Source organism: Rhyacophila brunnea, unplaced genomic scaffold (genome assembly GCF_057557595.1).
Source record: "Rhyacophila brunnea isolate RB1 unplaced genomic scaffold, BYU_Rbru_1.0 scaffold_2, whole genome shotgun sequence".
Classification (NCBI taxonomy): Eukaryota; Metazoa; Arthropoda; class Insecta; order Trichoptera; family Rhyacophilidae; genus Rhyacophila; species Rhyacophila brunnea.
In genome coordinates this window covers 30,102,804-30,108,803 of record NW_028232859.1, presented here as the reverse complement: position 1 = coordinate 30,108,803, position 6,000 = coordinate 30,102,804, and positions in this window count along the sequence as shown.

Below are 6,000 nucleotides of genomic sequence, written 5' to 3'. Positions count from 1 at the left end.
TGTATTTTTTTTAATCTTAATGTGAGTAAAAACACTTTTCAATATTGAGTTTACATTACGTAAGTATGTATTAGTGGATGTGGCTTTTAAAAAATAGTCAAATAGTTTTGGAGCCTTTGACTGTTTGTAATTTCAAATGGAAATTCTTACATTTATTTCTTGAATCATGATTCGACGAACACTTTCAATCTTTTCATAATACTCGTAACCCCAAACAGCTGAGCTATTCGCAACATTTCTTCATTCAAATTCCAATTGGTTGTAAGTAACACTTTAACATCTTTCAACAACGAAATAACAAATGAAAACTTGCAATAATTTTGTGAAGTAAGTGAAGGCAATATTCTATAATTATTTTTCTTTACATAGGATTGTATTATAATAATGTAAGTAATGGAAAAAAAATATTTAAAAGATATATTTTCCAGTAGGATTTTTACTGTATCAACTTGCGAATTAAGTAATGAAAATGTTTCATACATACAATTTTAATCAAACTACTAACGTTATTTAATACATTGTTTTAAATTCCAAAAATGGTAGCTATTATTAACGTAATTTTAAAATACCTCAAATAGAGTTATTCAATAAGTACTACCTGCAATGTTAGTAATAGTATGGTAAAGAAAAGATGTGCGATCGAATCCCACTCAATCCGTTGATGTGTCCTATTATAGTACGTCATGCATGTATTTGTGACTTTTCCAAATTATGTATTTTCGATGAAAAATGCTGCAATCTTAAATCTTGTATGTGTCAGTCTTGAATAAAAAAAACAATGTTCATTAGTACGTGTACATTTTTTTCCGGATGTTTGACATTTCACGAGGATAATTTGGTTGTTAATATTGCAACCAAAAGATTACTATTTTTTTAAATTATATTCGCATAATACGGTAAGTATATTAGTATTGAATTGCGTCTGAAATCGTGAAATCTGGTAATAGTTTTGTAATTTTCTGATTAGTTTCACGAAAAAAATGTGTCGAGGACCCACTTTGGCAAACTTTGGATAGGCGTATCGAACCAACCTTGGTGTCAATCTTTTTTTTTTGTTTCGATTGTTTTTTGATCATAATCGACAGATGCGATTTCACAAAACGCCTTCACGATTTTTTGGCAACAGGTACCTATTACTTGCGTAGCATTCAAATTATTGACGAGACCACGCAATATATTAAGTTGCGTTGACAATATCATCTGAATTTAGACATTAGGCATAACATTAGTTTAAATTTATAATCTAATATCTACAAATAGGTTTAATAAAAAAACTTCAATGGGTAATGTTATCGAAAACTTTAAAAGAGAAACCTATATCACCATTTTTCAGGGTGATTACTACAAATTAATCTCTTATTTTCTGTTTTTTTCGACGGGTTTGGTCGCCTGACAACCTTCTCCACATTTTCAGAGGCATGCAGAGCCTTCGTCTTTGCAGCTATTTTATGTGCAAAACGTCGATTGCTGCAACAAACATCCACCCTTGTATACAAAGATAATATTATTAAAGTTATACTTCTTATGGCGCGTTTGGGAAATCAGATCAGAGTGTATTTTTGGCGTGTGACATGTAACACATAATTTATTTTTCACACGAAAAAAAACGCACTCGATTGGATTCGAACCACCAATTGTTCGGTTATCAACCGAAAGCACTACCTTTACGCCACAGTATGATACTGCAATCGTGACGATTATATAGTATAATATTATAGTTTAGAATTGTTCCGTTGCCTAGGCAGCGAATATATTATTGTCGGCCATTTGCAATTCATTACGTAAACAAACAATTAAACATCAAAGTGACAGTTGGTACTTTAAAAATAAAAACAACGAGAAACCATTATATAACTTAGTAATATAAGTGTATAGAAATAAACCAACGGCGTTCGAATAAGCGAATTTTTCTTGAGTGTGTAATTTAACAAGATAATTAAGCTAGTCAAAGAATCTAGTCTATCACAAGTTTTGTTTTTGTTTTGTTACGCCTAAGAAGTATAACTTCTAACGCGCGTATATAGTACACACAGCGATTTATTTAATATTCGGTGCAATTTTAGAATATCTTCACTTTAAACTAATCGTGGATGTTGTAATAACAATAATAAATACAAGACTACGCCAATATACCCCCTAGTCTCCACATTCTTTTCTCAAATATTCCACTTATATACTATAATTATGACTTATTAGTATATATCAGCGCTGTCCAACTGGCGGCCCGCCAAAAAATTTTTGCGGCCCGCGAATTGTAGAGCAAATTTTTCATCAAAGATTGAGGAATCCAAGAACATCTCATGAAGCATCAGTATCTGCATCGTTTGAAGTTTTTTTAGAAATATCAAAAACAAAAAAGCCATTTTCGGATGGAGAATTAATTAAAAAATATAGAAACAGCTTGAAAGCCTCCACGCTTGAAAATATAATCAGACTTTCCACAACAAATGTTGACATTCACATAAGAGAAATTGTTTCTCACAATTACGGCCACAATCATCCCATTAAATAACTTATAAGTACATAAAAGTATAATCTTTGTTTTGTAAACGTAATTAATTTATGATGAATAAAAAAATTTACAAAAAAACAAAAAAATTACTTAATAATAATAACCACCCACGGTGACCGCGCGGCTTAAACGTTGGACTATAACGCCGTGGGTCCCAGGTTTGAATCCTGGGTCTGGCAAGTACACATATTGTTTTTCAATTTGTGTCTGTCAGGGTATGGACCTAATAGGTTGAGCAAGTGGCTGACATCCATTTCTCGTAAATAAACAAAGTCTGTTAATACAAACCTCTACGCTGTGGAGGATCATATGATCCTATTAAGATCGGACATGGTTAATATTATTATTGTTTTTATTATTTCTAGTTATGTGTTATTTTTGATTTTTTTTGTATAAAAAAATAACTTTTGAATTGACATTAACTGACTTTTCATTTACCTATCCTCTTTGACCCCGAAATGTTTGCTAACGAAAAAATGACCCGCGGCCTAAAAGAAGTTTGACAGCGCTGGTATATATTATATAATTATATATTAATTACACTTAGAATATGGTAATTTTGATTTATTATGTTAGTTAATATATTGTATGTATTTAGCAGTCAGATATCTACATTGCCAAATTAAATAAATAGCTGCATTGGTTGAATTTATTGCACACTTAGGTTGCAGAATAAAAAAAATCTTGCTGTGTTAGTCGTCTAGGAAATGACGTCAAAAATTCAAATAAAAATACTCGTAGGTATTTTAAGCAGGTACATTATTCAATTCTTTAATCTGAAATATTACAACTTAGTATGACCACAAAAAAAGGAATATTATTCATTGTGTAGCAAAATATATTGTAAGATATTTATTACACGAGTGCATAACATTACAATTTCATTCAGCTATTCTGAGACTAAATATGTGAACATGTGTCGATATTAAAATCAATAATCAAAATATTAATAATCTTCATACTAATAGTACCCACTTATTTGACCCCCTTTCGAGGATTAGGCCGGAATTGACTGCTGACTCTTATAACCAGAAGTTGGTTGCAATTTAGCTTATATTATTTTATATTTCTGTACATAATTGATTAACATTAATAATTCTAAAATATAACAGACTACCTTCTAGTACGAATCTCAGGTGACAAATTATGAGAACGCAAGTTCAAGTTAGTATTGCATAAAACTTATTAACCCGGTGGCATTTGTTAATGGATCAATAACTGGCTAGTCGGAAGGGACATCAGACTAACGTTAACACTTCCCTAGTTAAATTAATTTACTTGAATATTATAAACTGGATAGTGTATGCTGTATGTGATGACTTTCGAAATTTAAACCATTTTCCGTCCAAGTTGTTTATTGGACGCATTTGGAAAATTAGTTGCAATAATTGTTGCAAAGTTAGTGACTATTAATATATTTTTATTATAATAATATAAATATAATATGATATGATACGATAAGGTACGGTACGGTACGGTACGGTACGGTACGGTACGGTACGGTACGGTACGGTACGGTACGGTACGGTACGGTACGGTACGGTACGGTACGGTACGGTACGGTACGGTACGATACGATACGATACGTTACGATAATAAAAATAATATAATATAATTATAATAATATAAAAATTAAGTTAGCGAATCATTATTGACGCGTTAAATAGATGTAAATAGTATTCTTACTAAATTTTATAAAAAAAATATGTAGCAACCCATGTAGAAAAATATAGTACGGATTTACATTTAAAAAATCTATTAAAACATAGACCAATCCAAATTACATCCAAAAACCAAACTAAACATGACAGGGGCCCTCTGCATGCAGTGCGTAGTGTGCACGCTAGACTGCCTCAATGTCACAATAGGTATGTCAAGAAATTAATAAGATTACCGAAGACCTCATTTACATAATCCTTTTAATGAAATTAAATCGACGGTCCCTACGTAAACTCGGACATCTACAAAAACAGGAGAGCTATTTGAAGTTAAAATATTTTGTTTTCTACAGAACTTCTATGTTTTTATTACTAGGCACCTGAAATTCAGGAAGTATTATAAATAATACACAGTTTATTTACTCATTATTACATTCTTTCTAAATTATATACTTTTAACTAGCAACTTTACTTATTACTATTGAAATCCAAATAATTTTGACTATTTAGAAGAATATTATCTTCTTATTAACTAATTTTTTTTTATTTAAAAAATCTTCTTTTATCAATTATAATGTAGATGTTTATCTGCTTTATCCTCATTTTTTAATTGGCGAGTGATTTCTTTATTCTGAAAAAGACTATTAAATAATTTGGATTGTTCCTCAGTGGGACTGATATCATTCAGCGAATAAAACTAATAATTTGTCTAATAACTAATAAATAAATAAAATAGTCACACTACAGTCGAACTCGGTTATTACGATCTCGGACATAGCGAGATCTCGAATGTAATGAGGAAACATTCGTTGACATTTTAGTTTATGATTTTCTCTATACATTTATTCACTGTTTTAACCAGCAACTTATCGGATATACCGAGCTAAAATACTGTTAATGTGTCGATCGTTTAAAAAACACTTCGATCCTAAGCAATAAAATCCGATCGGACAGGATACTGCCGTAGACGGATTACGTTTATGACACTAGTTAATTGTCTAAATACCTACCTAATTGTTGTTTTCGCCGACAATAATGAAAAAGTATCCACGCATATGATTGAAAAATAGTTTTGTGAAATCCGTAGGTACCTACCAGCGTTCATGACAATAAACAACATCTTTTGAAGTTTATGAAGGCCATTCTTGTTTCGGGGATTTTTACGATGGTTTTCAGATTTTTTATTTTCGACTTTTTTTGTAATGTGACCGCTCATTTAAAAATACATATTCTCTGATATAACGAGCGAAAACAGTCAAAATAATACACGTGCGTTTCTAACGTACTTTGTTTAGGCCACCTGCACGGAGTATATAAAGACAACTGGCATTTATCTTTTTATGTGACCGGAAGTGACTGTCTGGTGTCCGATGTAAATACGGACATATTAATATATCCGTTTTTATGTACATTTTTTTCCGAACTTAAGTAAGATTTTTTTTCTGTTAATTTTATATCAAGGGTAAGTTATTTTAAGTGTTTTGGCGAAAAAAAGTTTTAAAAAATGCTTTTTTGGTAGATGTCCGAGTTTACGTAGGGACCGTCGAAATAGGTAGGTGGCTGTATATAATAATGTAACTATTATGATATCAGAGGCTAGTTCGGCTATGCATTATTTATAGGGATTGCTATACCGAATGAAAATGTCAATACCGGTTTTTCGGTATTTCTTATTGAATACCGGTATTTCTTAAACATTAAAAAAACAGAAGTAGGTGCTTATCAATAAAAATATAGCTATTAAAATCTTTTAAAAATATTATTTTATAGCAAAATCCTACATACCTACATTATTATGTAAAAATATGTATTAATCATAATTGTAGAACT